Source organism: Acipenser ruthenus, chromosome 5, assembly GCF_902713425.1.
Source record: "Acipenser ruthenus chromosome 5, fAciRut3.2 maternal haplotype, whole genome shotgun sequence".
Lineage (NCBI taxonomy): Eukaryota > Metazoa > Chordata > Actinopteri > Acipenseriformes > Acipenseridae > Acipenser > Acipenser ruthenus.
The window spans coordinates 39172971-39188168 of NC_081193.1; the positions used below are offsets into that span (position 1 = coordinate 39172971).

The 15198-nt window shown below is 39.9% G+C and overlaps 1 protein-coding gene across 2 annotated transcripts in view; it reads right to left on the minus strand.

Moving 5' to 3' along the window:
- Positions 1-122: 122 nt before the first annotated feature.
- The window catches only part of LOC117971083 (HBS1-like protein), a 47843-nt gene continuing 32767 nt past the window's right edge, over positions 123-15198 (minus strand). For both annotated transcript variants that reach the window (XR_009328702.1, XM_059024177.1), the window contains exon 6: positions 123-207. The gene's annotated coding sequence lies outside the window, so the exon portion shown is untranslated. The remainder of the gene's footprint in view (positions 208-15198) is intronic.

A 15198-nucleotide genomic window follows, 5' to 3' on the forward strand; every position in this document is an offset into this window, starting at 1 on the left:
TATGGAAAGCGTTTGCAAAGCAATGGGATAAAAACTTTAGTTTTAGTTTAGGACTGGAACTATAACGTAATTAATATAAAAAGCGAAACGTGTTTACCTTGGAACATCAAATCCCATTGTCTGCTTTTTTTCCCCAGACAGTCATTCAGGCAACTTTAGGCACGATTTCTGAGTCGATTTTAGTTACCGGTGGATCTTCTGCTCTTCCTATAAAATAAGTGACAAAGATTATCACTGAATCATCCAACAAAAAGACTTTTGGGAGTAATTGGTTGTTTCTGATTAAATGATTTAAAATTGGGATGCAAACATCAAGGTTTTTGGTCCATTAGCAGAGATGTCCCTGAATACAATCTACCATAAAAAGATGGCAGTCTTCAGGTATTGAGCAGTTGAAACTGATCTGTTGAGAAAAATGGTAAGACATCGCCAGCACTGGACAATCTATGAAGAGATGTCTAGAAGCTAAAATAAATGCAAGGAGGTCAGACAAAAAAAATGTATTAAATACACTCTTTTGATCAAGATTATGTTGGACAAAATGTTAACGAAAATTGTATTGCTGTTGAAAGTTTTGCCAATGAAAGTGAATTAAGTATTTTAACTTGGAGACAATTAATAGTTGATGATCTGAAACCACAGGGTGTCAGTACACATGGGCACATACAGTAAGATTTTCCCCTTAGAAACAGCTGCAAGATATACTTCTCCTTACACTTGTCATCACAGATGCATATCAAGAAGCTTCAGAAGCCGCCTTTGCAAACTGCTTTGCACAGCCATCGTCATAATGGCACCTTGACTCATAGTTTGTTAAAAGGTGTTGCTATCTGATCCAAAAGGTAGTCTACAGAGGAAAGGGTTAAATTTGCAACATGTACTGACTGTTACTCTTCTATAATATACAAGAAAATGAAAACTACAGTAATCGGTATACAGGTTTGTCAGAAAATGTATTTTGACTTGCCTGCAAAAACATACTGCGAGCCTATGAAATGACTAATTATTTCCTTTGGTCTTTTTTAGCTATTCAGTTATAAAAAGTATATTATGAATGTCCTAACAATGACTGTTTATTAGTAGCATACATTCCATATCATCACTATTATAAAAAAAAGTAGATGCCCATGACTTTTGATTCAGGGTTTTCAAAATAAGCCGACGATCAGCACAATCAACCACCTAATACTAGATTTGCGCCGGCAACTTTATTAAAAATATATTAAGATTATTTTCTGGAATTATCATTGTTAATTTTGTGTCATATTATTGTACTGTAAGGCGATAAATTGTACGTAACAGCTATATATAGGCACCAAAAAAAAAAGCGTATTCCTTTTGTTGTGATATCATAAAAATATGTACCCGGGTGCTAGTCAGAGATATTGGGGGTTCAGGTAAAGAGGCTGTACGCCTTTAAGAAAGAAAGAATAAGGTAATCCCAGTTTCTTGCAACAGTTGTGATGCTGACCAAATGTGTGAGTACTGTTGTGTAAAACAATTGCCTAAAATGAACAGTTGAAGAAATTCAAGAGATTTAGAACAGCGAAAAACTAAAATAAAAATGGTGCTAAGTTGTGTGTTGCAGATGTGCCATTAACAAAACGCCCTGAAAACATAAAGAAAATTATTTAAATGAAGGGAATGTAGCAAAAAGCTCAATAATAAAACAAAAAAGTAAATAGGTTACCGTACCAGGCTGATTTTTTTTTTGTGAACTCCAATAAACCTACGTTATCTTTCACCTGTCATATCGTAGAGTGACTACATACAGTTTTGAGTCCCACAAACAGATTTTTTTCGTCTGTTGCATCTTCTACAGCAGCCGCAACTATTATTATTATTATTATTATTATTATTTATTTCTTAGCAGACGCCCTTATCCAGGGCGACTTACAATCGTAAACAAATACATTTCAAGTGTTACAATACAAGTAATACAATAAGAGCAAGAAATACAATAACTTTTGTTCAAGCAAAGTACAAGTGTGACAAACCACAATTCAATAATACAGCAGATAATAGTGATAGTTACATCAGGATATGATTAAATAGTGATAGTTACATCAGGATATGATTAAATACAAAGTACTACAGGTTAAACACTTGGCAGATTACAGTATTCTGAAGTACAGGATTAAATGCAGTAAAATAGGGGGCAGATAAGAGCAAAATAAAGCACATTTACATGAAGGGTGATAGTGTCCCAGGATACAAACAGAGGAGTTCTACAGGTGCTGTTTGAAGAGGTGAGTCTTAAGGAGGCGCCGGAATGTGGCCAGGGACTGGGCAGTCCTGACATCTGTAGGAAGGTCATTCCACCACTGCGGAGCAAGGGTGGAGAAGGAGCGGGCTCTGGAGGCAGGGGAGCGTAGCGGAGGTAGATTATTATTATTATTATTATTTATTTCTTAGCAGACGCCCTTATCCAGGGCAACTTACAATCGTAAGCAAATACATTTCAAGTGTTACAATACAGTTAATACAATAAGAAGTAGAGCTAGTCTTCTAGTGCAGGCGGAGCGGAGAGGTCGAGTGGGGGTGTAGGGAGAGATGAGGATCTGGAGGTAGCTGGGTGCAGTCTGGTCAAGGCATCTGTAGGCTAGTACAAGAGTCTTGAACTGGATGCGAGCGGTGATCGGGAGCCAGTGGAGCGAGCGGAGTAGTGGAGTAGTGTGGGCGAAGCGAGGCAGAGAGAACACCAGGCGGGCAGCAGAGTTCTGGATGAGCTGGAGCGGACGGGTGGCGGACGCAGGGAGGCCAGCCAGGAGGGAGTTGCAGTAGTCTAGGCGGGAGAGTACCAGGGCCTGGACCAGGAGCTGGGTAGCATAGTTGGTGAGGAAGGGTCGGATTCTTCGGATGTTGCTCAGGAAGAATCGGCAAGTGCGTGCCAGAGTGGAGATGTGCTGGGAATAAGAGAGGCAGGGGTCCAGGGTGACTCCAAGGTTCTTAGCGGAGGAAGAGGGAGAGAGTGTGGTAGATTCCAGAGGAACAGAGATAGAGAGATCAGAGGAGGGGGAGGAGGAGGGAAAGAAAAGGAGGTCAGATTTAGAGAGGTTGAGTTTGAGGTGATGCGAGTGCATCCAGGAGGAAATAGCAGACAGACAGGTAGAGATACAGGAGGAGATGGTGGAGTCAGAGGTGGGGAAGGAGAGGAAAATCTGAGCATCATCAGCATAGAAATGGTATGAGAAACCATAGGATGCGATGAGGGGGCCCAGGGAGCGGGTGTAGAGAGAGAACAGGAGAGGACCCAAGACTGACCCTTGGGGGACTCCAGTTAAGAGAGGGTGAGGTGTGGAGGTTGCTCCATGCCAGGTTACCTGGTAAGTGCGGTTGGAGAGGTAGGAGGAGAACCAGGCCAGAGCAGTGTCAGAGATCCCCAGGTCAGCAAGAGATGATAGTAGAATAGTAGAATAGAGTGATCAACAGTGTCAAAGGCAGCAGAGAGGTTGAGGAGAATTAGGACAGAGGAGAGAGAGGCAGCTCGGGCACACTTAAGTGAGTTGGTGACAGACAGGAGGGTGGTTTCAGTGGAGTGGGCAGAGCGGAAGCCAGATTGGAGAGGGTCAAGCAGAGAGTGGTTGGACAGGAAAGCAGAGCTGGCGGTGTACAGTCCGCTCGAGGGTTTTGGAGAGGAAGGGTAGGAGGGAGACAGGACGGTAGCTTTGGAGGGAGGTGGGGTCGAGGGTAGGTTTTTTGAGGAGGGGAGTGACAGAGGCTTTTTTGAAGGCAGAGGGAAAGATGCCAGAAAGTAGAGAGGTGTTGAGGAGGGAGGAGATGAAGGGGAGTAGAGCAGGAGCAGCAGCTTGAAAGAGGTGAGTGGGGAGGGGGTCCAAGGCACACGTGGTGGGTTTGTGACCCTGGAGCAGGGAGGAGAGGTCAGAGTCCGAGAGGGGCAAGAAGGTGGAGAAGGAGGGCGAGTTAGTAGGGGATGTAGTGGGTGTAGGGGTTGGAGCAGGAGGGGGTGCGGGGGAGGGAGAGGTGTTAAAGAGTTTGCGGATATCTGAGATTTTAGAAGAGAAGAAGGAGGCAAAGTCATCAGGGGAGATAGAGGAGGGAGGAGGAGGGGGGGAGGGTTTAGGAGGGAGCAGAAGGTAGAGAATAGTTTACGTGGGTTGTTAGTGGAGGCTTGGATTACAGATTGGAAATAAGCACATTTAGCAGAGGAGAGAGTAGAGGAGAAGGAGGAGAGAAGAGTGCGGTAAAGGTCTAGGGCAGCAGGGAGTTTGGTTCTCTTCCATTTCTTTTCAGCAGATCGCAGTGTGATTCTTGCCGAGCGGACAGCAGAGGAGAGCCAGGGATGGGGAGGGGAGGGGCGAGCAGGTCAGGAGGTGAGGGGACAGAGGGAGTCGAGGGACGAGGTGAGTGAGGAGAAGAGGGTGGAGGTAGCAGAGTCTACGGAGAGTTGTGAGAAGGAGTCGATAGGAGGGAGGTGAGAGAGAGCAGTGGAGGCAAGGACAGAGGGGGAGAGAGAGCGGAGGTTACGGTGAGAGGTGATAGTGGGGGTAGGAGGAGCAGGGAGAGGGGGGAGAGACACAGAAAAAGAGATGAAATAGTGATCAGAGAGGTCCAGGGGGGTGACAGAGAGGGTGGAGGGGCAGCAGGCCCTGGAGAAGGTGAGGTCCAGTTGACGGCCAGCTTTGTGGGTAGGAGGGGACGGAGAGAGACAGAAGTCGAAGGAGTGAAGGAGAGGGAGAAATCCAGCAGAGTGGCTGGGGTTGGAGAGATGGATGTTGAAGTCACCCAACAGGACAGTCGGGGTAGACAGAGAGGGGAGGGAGGAGAGTAGATAGTCGAGTTCATCCAGAAAGTGAGTGAGAGGCCCAGTGGGGCGGTACAAAACAATGAGCAGGAGTTGACAGGGAGAGGTTAGTTGGACTGCATGAAATTCAAAGGTATTGACAGAGAGTGAGGTGAGATCGGAGGGGACAGAAAAGAGTAAGGAGGGAGAGAGGAGAAGACCCGTCCCACCTCCCCATCCAGTGAGACGCGGGGTATGGGACAGGACATAGAGAGAGAGTACAGGGCAGCAGGAGTAACAGTGTTATCAGGGGACAGCCAGGTTTCAGTGAGAGCAAGGAAATCGAGTGAGAGGTGGGAGGCAAAGGCAGAGATGAAATCAGCTTTGTTAGCAGAAGGGTTGCCACCTTTTCCTCAGACCAAACCCGGACATATTTGTCAGTCAGCGTAGATCAGTGGTACTCAACTCTGGCCCTCGAGATCCATTCCAGTCCTAAATGAGTTAATTGCCACTTAGCAGCTTCAATTAACTAATTTAGGACCAGGTTGGAATAAAGACCAGGACTGGAATCGATCTCGAGGGCCAGAGTTGAGTATCACTGACCTAGGTCTATCAAAACTGCAGTATGCTGCAATACAGTTTAACACAATACCACCAGATCTGTACGAATCAATAATCATGCAGTATACACACGGAAGATTTTTGCAGGGGGGTAATAATTTATAAAAATGTTTCTGTAAGTAAAAAATAACTACACTCCAAACTTGCAATGAACTCAAAATCGCCCTATTAAGAACCATGATGTTTCATCTCACAGTCACATTTAGAACCACTACTACGCAGTTATCAAACATACAAATTAAATAACAGAAAGAATAACCTACCTTACCTGATGTTTAGATCCCCAAGTCCGTCGTCCTGTTTTTCATTGCAAACTTGTCGAGTACTTCTAGGTCTTGGTTTTACAACAGCCATTTAAAGCATGATTCACACGGGACTAAAAACCAGAGTCCTCAGAGCTGGTCAAAAGCAGAGGACGTCTAGTATCCTCCCAGACATGGATTAGTTTTCATCAAGATAAATCGGTAAATTCTAAATGAAATGCGATGTTGTGGCCAGAGAAGGAGCTTTTGTGCCAGATTTGTAAACAATAAACCGGGTTCATATATCTAATTTCGTTGTACCTTCTTTTCCAAAGGCTACAATAACCATTTCATCCTTTGAGTGATGTGTATTCCCATACATATCTTCAAATGCACCGTTAAAAGAATTACTTTTTTTTTTTTTTTTAAGAGTCGCCAATTATGTTTTGTATTTTCGCCTGTCCCCAATTTGGTTATGGCCAATCGTTGTGTTTTAATGAACTGTAGAATATCTGGACAGATCGTACCAATTTTAATATTATATTATGGTTTATTGCGAAGGCTGGTATTGCTTTAAGGTGAATACCACGGAAATGCAATTGTAACATGACACTGACATGGTTGATTCACACAGGAGTAAAAAGACACAGGACGTCTGAGTTTGACGTTTTACAGAAGGTCCCGATGTCCTGTAAAATAATCAGAGGACCTTTGAGAAAATTATCTGGCATAAAAAGAAATGGACAGTTTGCGCAGGACTAAATTTTACAGACGCGGGTGCAAAATATGACATACAGCATAGTCGGATGCTACCAGGATGCATTTTCTGACGTTACACGGGCAGTGAAGCAAACAGCACACGGGTCCGAGCTTACATTGGTTGGGACAGCGGGCCGGGGGGTTTACAGTGTCGCAGGTGGCTGACATTTTTTTCTCTCCCATGTTGTTGAATAATGAATAATTAAAACCCTTAAAAGCACCCCCTAGCTATGCCACTGACACATGTATATACATGGTTTAATTGCCATTATATATTGTAATTAAATCATATTTGATGTATTTTTGTATTTACTGAAAATGCTATGTATCATGCAGATCAATGTCATGTAAAGCATCCAGAGATGATTAATAACAAAAGTAATACAAGTACATTACCATTAAATACCAATAAAAACCACAAAAATATATATTTTGGTTTTCTGTTAACTCAGTCACAAAACGGAATTGTCACGTTACTCAAGCACAGCATATTCACTTAGATTTTCAAGCTCATGGTGAAGGATCCTCAGACCTAACATCCTGCGAGTCCTGAATCTAACATCAGCTCCATACTGTATTGGATTGTTTACATCACGTGGATATGTTTCTTGTCCCCAGAATGGAGACAAAGTAGAATGTACAGATCAGTACATTTCTAATAAGATAGTAGAAATAAGGTGTTTCTTGTGCGTTTCACTTAAAACCGGACATTAAGGTGTCTGGGCTTGCAACATTGTTTACTGTCCGAAGTTTAAAGATGATTTAATCTCGTAGCAGATTCCCTAGTTAGATAACTAGCTGATAACATCTCTTTAGTCAAAGAAGCAAGCACGATAATTTGAGACGTTACCATAATAAAAAACTGTAATGTAGCATGAGTCAGATGTTGCAGTGAAAACTAAGTTTATTTCTCAAACTGACCAGAAAGGTGAAAAGAGAACGCATAGAAATACTTGGGGCTGTGTGACAAGAAAGAATGAATCTTGGTTATAAATCTCCTTTCCAACCTGTAAGGACGCTGTGTAAAGGTAACAGTGAGCCCTGGACTGGACATTCTGACAATTCATTCCAAGGAAAGGTGGAAGTTGGCCATCTAGACAGGGGGCAAAGCCACGGTACCCCAAGTAATCGCCCCAGACAGGACGCGACTTGGCAACCGCGGATTGGAGAAAAGCGGTTGCACTCGCTAACCAAGGGGGCGTGACTGACGGTACAAAAGAGGATGTGGCTAAGCGATCTGTTCCTTTTTTATGATTGAGAGAGAACCGCTGAAGGAAAATAAAAAGTAATCGTGATTGTTTAGTGTTTGTTTGTTGTGTCGTGTCTAATTGTGCTCGTTTGTTCTTATTAGACGGCTAACACATACCAGGAGCTATCGCTTAAGGCTAGCACCAACCCGGACAACACTTCACCACTTGCATGTTAGCACTCACTCTGGACTTGTGATCATGTTTGTGTCTTGGTGTGTGTTTATACTATGTTTATTATTTTGGGACTGTAACCCGTGGTTTAAAACAGTGTAATACACATTGCTGTGTATTGTCTGGGATTATTATTTACAGTCGCCACAACCTGGTTTAAAAACGGAACCAATAAAATAATTGTTTGGACCGTGAGCTTTGTTGTCTGTCATCTGTTACACATTGCATCACTTCTACACCTGCGCACTGCAAACCACTTTGCCACAGGCTGTAATTAGGAACTGCTGAGATGAAAACTAAATATTTAGACAATTAAATTTATTGCAGCTTACTTGACTGCAGTATAATAGACGGCCATTCACTAAATTCAGCTCTCAGATTGTGCTAATGAAAATATATGGCAATGTGCTTGCTGTGGTGTATTTAATATTTAAAAAAAGCAGAACGAACACACTGCAATTTAAACTTGTTTTTACTGGAAAATAAATGGTAACATGTAATCATAAGAGCTGTCTGTGTTAGAGTACATGCTGTCAGATCTGGACTTGACTAACGCTGAGCATTGGAGCTGCAGCATACTGTTTCCAATATTACAACTGGACACAATTAAAAGGCATGCTCACCAATTCTACACACAATTTCAGCCTGTATTGCAGGGGCCTTGATGCCCAAAAAGTAAATTTTTCTTTTATTATTATCAGTTTATTTAGCAGACGCCTTTATCCAAGGCGACTTACAGAGACTAGGCTGTGTGAACTATGCATCAGCTGCAAAGTCACTTCCAATGTCTCGCCCGAAAGAAGGAGCACAAGGAAGTTAAGGTACTCGCTCAAGATCACACAGTGAGTGAGACGGGATTTGAACCAAGGACCTCCTGGTTACAAGCCCTTTTCTTTAACCACCGGAACACACACTCTCCATCTTGTTGATCTTGCCTTGCTGTGAGCGGTGCTGAAATAAAACATTCATTGCACTAGTGGAGTACTTTGTCAGACACTACAAGCAGACCACTACTAGTCTAGCACATGCTTAAAACATCCAAAATTGTGCCAGAATGCACCATTTTAATCCCCCACTTGTCACCTGGGATATATATCTCTAATATACAGTGTAAAGTGTAAACATTATGGTCAGCAAAGTGATTAGAGAGGACTTCTGGCTCTAGTGCTTATGTATCGAGCTGTAACTATCAACATACCTACCAAAATTTAAATAAAAAGAGTTTGAATAGTGCAAGTGAAACTGCTTAGTCAAAAAGTGAAGAAAAATTGTCAAAAAAAATTACTTGTGTTTTGACTCCATATGTCAGCGCATGACTCAGGTACTCAAAGTTGGCTTCAAGCACCTTAAACTACTGAGGACAGCAAACTGCTCTACATTGCATTACAATCATCACATTGACACAAAGGAAATGACTCAGAACCCCCCTGGGACACCTAAGCAATATGTAACCATGAAAGTTTAAGAATTTTGATGATTCACTGCATTTGGGCTTCCATGCTTTGTAACAAACTCTGCCAAATTAGCATTTAATTTAAAAAAGTAGTATCACAAAATAATGGGTTATAATAATGGATGAATTAAATATCATCACTCTTGATATTGTTAGTAATAATTGTATTATATGGTTTCAGGACAGTGTGGTGTCAATATATATATATATATATATATATATATATATATATATATATATATATATATATATATATTTTTTTTTTCAAAGATGAGATCTAGAACTGCATTAACAATACATCATATCTCACTAGGCAAAACATGCTAGTGTAAGAATTTACAGTATACCAATAAATAGCTTGCATTTCTGACTGCACTGTACCCAATGAAATGTTTATTTAATCTAAGCTTTACTGAAAACCAAGAGTACTGGAAAGAAAACAAAACTCCTTACATTCTTAGTTGTGTGTGTATGTACATATTTGTCAGCATTGGGAAATTCCAGGGAACAAAAAGTGACATCAATTTAAGGGAGTTTCCATAGGGAAGTTCCAGGGAAAGGGACCTTGGTGTATATGTTACGGTAAACATCTGAATATTGGTAGATCTCAAGACTTACTGGTAAATGTCAACATTTACCAAGTAAAGCTGTAAAAAACCTGTAATAAATATGATAACACTTCTGAAATTTACTGGTAAATCAAGAATAACCAAGTGCCTTTACCGATAAGCTTTTGGTAAAAGGTCTGAAAAGCAATATAATTCCAGACACTTACCACCTTACTAGGTAAATATTAACAGATACTGGTAAAACTTAAGATTGACCAGATTTAGACTTTCTGGAGGGACTAAATAAAGCATTAAAAAACTACTTAAGAGAACAATATATATAGTAGTTTTAGTTGGAGGCTAATGGTATTTTCTGTTTGCTACAAAACAGAAATATCTACATAAAACACAATATACTGAAAATACAGTCCATTGGTATTGAAATTCTCTCCGAAGCATGACTTCTTCTCGTGTTTTAGTGGCTTGACTAGAACAAAATTAAATAAATGACAAGATGAAAAATATTACAACAAATAATATGGTTTCCTCTAAAATCAACAGTCAGCAGCAGTATGTCTATTTAAACTACAAGAAGAGGTGTGTAGAATACAGCCCAAACAAGACAAGACAAGACAGCAGTAACCATAATCTAGGATTTTAACTAAAAAGGTCTAAAAGTTCAGAGACAAACGACACACCTTAAAACCACAAGATAAACCCAATGCCCAGGTTGGGCTTGTGGTCAGACTTGCAAAAGATACGCTTCATGATGGGGGAAATAGAATACCGCAACTAATTGCAGTTCCTCTACACCTCGAGTGCAGAAAGCAAGGACAAGCTCAGTTCATCTTACTGTCTTTCCTGTTTTTGATTATAACTAGACCCTTTTTTAATCCATAAAGTATAAACTATAGCAATAGTTAACTTGAAAGAGACTTAAAATATAGAATAATTAAGGTACTTTGGGTCTAGAAGAGATAGCATCCCACTCATTTCAACATTGTTTTTTTTTTTAAATCTTTAAGAAAACAACCCTCCAAAAAATCTAACCAGTCTTAGTATTTTCACAGCTCAAAAACTACACCCAAATATAGCCCACAGGGAGACTAAGTGGTAGTCTACACTTCCACCTGCTCTTAGAAAGTCTCCTCAAATATCTCGTCCCTTGATCTAACATGTACTTAAATGAAAGTTATCACTGATCGAAAATCTTTTTTTTTTCTGTTGTCTTGTCTTCTTTCTATTGCTTAATGATATTATCTTCAAGTATTACTCATCCTTGTTAGACAGCTTTTTGGGTCTTCCAGTCCTGGGTTTATCAATTACAGATGATGTTTCTCTGTACTTGTTGATTATGCTTCAGATACCACACATTGAAAATCGAGTGATGCGAGCTATTTCACTCAATGTTTTTCCTTCTTTATGCAAGTCAAGGTTGTTATAAAAATAGAAAACACTAGTGGATGCTTTGAGTAAATTATTAATGCTCATAATGCATCAGAGTAGAAAAATGCAGAGGCCTTTTGACTTTTGCACAGCAGTGTGTGTGTGTGTGTGTGTGTATATATATATATATATATATATATATATATATATATATATATATATATATATATATATATATATATATATATATGCGCCGCTTTCCTGCTTACACACACACACACACGGTCCATAGACCAGTGGTGTAACAGTATAAATCCCGGGTTGTTACAATATATACAGTACAATAGAAACTGCTATTCCACCAGTTTAACGTTTACACCACTCATTTAAATTGTATATTTTTTATAATAAATGTTGTAAACTGTAAATAAATAACACAGAATCCAAGGACGTTTATACACACTTGTATTGTTTCGTACTTGTTTTGTAACATTAACAGACAGTTTTGTTTCAACTTAAATGGGTTTAAATACGGTAATGTAAAACAACAACAACAAAAAGAAAAAGTTTGAGAGCCAAACTGAATTATGGGGGAAATGGAAGCCACAACCTTACCATGTTATAACTGATTCTGCACTATAACGGGTCACGTTATAATGGGGTAGCACTATCTATCTATCTATCTATATATATATATATATATATATATATATATATATATATATATATATATATATATATATATATATATATATATATACCTATACATACACTACCGGTCAAAAGTCTTAGAACACCCCCATTTTTCCAGTTTTTATTGAAATTTAAGCAGTTCAAGTCCAGTGAATAACCTGAAATGGTACAAAGGTAAGCGGTAAACTGCCAGAGGTTAAAAAAAAAAGTTTAGGTTACCAAAAACTGAAAAATAATGTACATTTCAGAGTTATACAAAAAGGCCTTTTTCAGGGAACAAGTAATGGGTTAACAACTTATGGAAGTAAATTAAGCCTTGAAAGTAGATGCTAACAATTCCTACAGGTGTCCCAACTTTTGTTGATTACTTACAAACCCTCTGTCTGTATAAAAGCAGTGTTGGAACAGTCTGTGTTACTACACCCTCTTAAGCATTATTTGGACAGTATTGTGCTGCAGGAAGTAGTATATTGCTCTCATAATGGCGAGAAAAAGGCAATTAACAAAGGAAGACAGACAGACCATTATAACCCTTAAAAGTGTAGGTCTTTCCTTTAGAGAAATTGCAAAGAAAGCTAAGGTGTCAGTGAGTACAGTTTCCTACACCATCAAAAGGCACTTGGAAACTGGAGGAAACTCTGACAGGAAGAGGTCTGGCAGACCCAAAGCCACAACTGAATCAGAAGACAAGTTTCTGAGAGTCAACAGCTTGCGTGATAGGCAGCTCACAGGACAACAGCTTCAAGCACAGCTTAACACTGGTCGAAGTAAGCAAGCCTCAGTTTCAACTGTGAAGAAAAGACTTTGAGCTGCAGGTTTGACAGGTCGAGTGGCAGTAAGAAAGCCATTGCTAAGATGGCAAAATAAGAATAAGAGGCTTGCCTGGGCCATGAAGCACCGCCAGTGGACTACTGAAGACTGGAAGAAGGTCTTATGGACCGATGAATCAAAATTTGAAATCTTCGGTTCATCACACAGTGTTTTTGTACGCCGTCGAGTAGGCGAAAGGATGGTTCCTCGGTGTGTGACACCAACTGTCAAACATGGAGGAGGAAGCGTGATGGTCTGGGGCTCTTTTGCTGGATCCAGAGTCGGCGACTTGCACAGAGTGAGTGGCACCCTGAACCAAAACTGCTACCACAGCATTTTGCAGCTCCATGCAATACCCTCTGGTATACGCCTAGTTGGTCAGGGGTTCATCCTATAGCAAGATAATGACCCAAAACATACCTCCAGGCTATGTCAGAACTACCTTAGAAGAAAAGAACAAGACGGTAGGCTCCAAATCATGGCATGGCCAGCACAGTCTCCAGACTTAAACCCCATCGAGCTGTTTTGGGATGAACTGGACAGAAGGGTGAAAGCAAAGCAACCTACAAGTGCAACACATTTGTGGGAACTTCTGCAACAGTGTTGGGAAGAACTTTCCGAACAATATTTGATTTCCATTGTAGAAAGAATGCCACGAGTGTGTTCGGCTGTTATATCTGCAAAAGGTGGCTACTTTGATGAGTCAAAAATTTTGATTAAATTTTGTTAAACAAAACATTCCATGATTTCTTTTTTATCTCCAATTGTTTATTTGTTCTATGCTTTAATTTCAGAGTACATTGAGACATTAAACTGCATAAATTTCAATAAAAACTGGAAAAATTGAGGTGTTCTAAAACTTTTGACCGGTAGTGTATATATATATAGGTATTTCAAAATTACCTTACTAATATATCACAGATTGTTAAACATGCGAATATGATGTAAAATCCTGTTTTGTTAAATAAGGGTGTTCCTCAAGGATCTATTCTTGGCCCGTTATTGTTTATTCTTTATATTAATAACATCGGTGATAACATTAAACACTGTAAGTACCATCTTTATGATACTATTTTATACTCATGTAATCCATCCCCTTCATTGGCAATCAATTGCAGGCTGATTTTGATTCCATTCAACAAGCCTTAATTAATCTAAAGCTTCTTTTAAATTCTAGTAAGACAAAAGCTATGGTATTTTCTTCTACAAGGACACATGCTACTAAAGAATTATCTTTAGTTACTTTAGATAGCAAAGTTATTGAGATAGTTGATAACTATAAGTATCTGGGTATCTGGTTGGATTGTAATCTCGATTTTAAGGTCCATATTGATAATCTTGCAAAAAAATTAAAATTCATGATAGGTTTCTTTTATAGACTCCGATCTTGTTTTTCTGTAGTTGCAAAAAAAAAGGCTAATTGCTTGTATAATCTTACCACAAATTGATTATGGGGACACAGTCTATAGGTTTGCGGTTCCTAAAGTGCGTACAGAGGCTGCTAAAAGATCATTTCCCTATTTTGCTCCTTGGTCTTGGAATGATTTGCAATCTAAAACTTAAGTTACAGCCCCGAAGAATCTTTAGTACAATTTAAGAGTAAGTTGCACGATTATCTACTTGAGAGTTGTACATGTTTCGCTTTTTTTTTTTTTTTTTTTTTAAATGTAGTAATCGCCAATAATTTTATTCTTTTTTCCCAATTTGGCATATCCAATTATTTTTAGGCTCAGCCTACCGCTACCACCCCCGCGCTGACTTGGGAGCGGCGAAGACGAACACATGCTGTCCTCCGAAGCGTGTGTCATCAGCCGACCTCTTTTTTTCACACTGCAGACTCACAGTGCAGCCACCTCAGAGATACAGCGTCGGAGGGCAGCTTACAGGCAAGCCTGCAGGCACCCGGCCAGACTACAGTGGTCGCTGGTGCGCGGTGAGCCGAGGACACGCTGGCCAACCTAGATAGATAGATCGATAGATAGACACATAGATAGATATAAAAATTATAAAAACCACAGACATCTAATTTAAGAAGCAGTCGGTGGAGTCCGGATATAAGATTTTGACTGCATACCTGGACTACAAACTTTTGCATAAATAATTTTTTAAAAAAGGTGATTTCCTAGCTAACAAACCACAAAATCGGGGATTTCCGAGGTAAACATATTTTTTCTCAGCTTAGTGCCAAAGTTTCACTTTTTTTACATGTACCAAACAAAGCTCTCTCATAAAAAACAACATGCATCAAGCTACTAAGTTTCTAAAGTACTGATCTGGTGCAGGGTCTTAACATCACCATCCACTGTCATCTGGAAATTAGGAATCAAATTCATTTGTTTACTGTTAAACTCGATTTTATTAACAAAAACAAAGCTTCCTGGTATCAAATAGTGCAAGGGAATGGACATCTGATAAAATGGCAAATACAGTAAAATACATGTGGGAATATTAGTAGCTTAGTTGCTGTAGACTCTTTCTGGTGGGAGGTCAAAACAAAAGTAAACAGAAAAAAAGACAATTT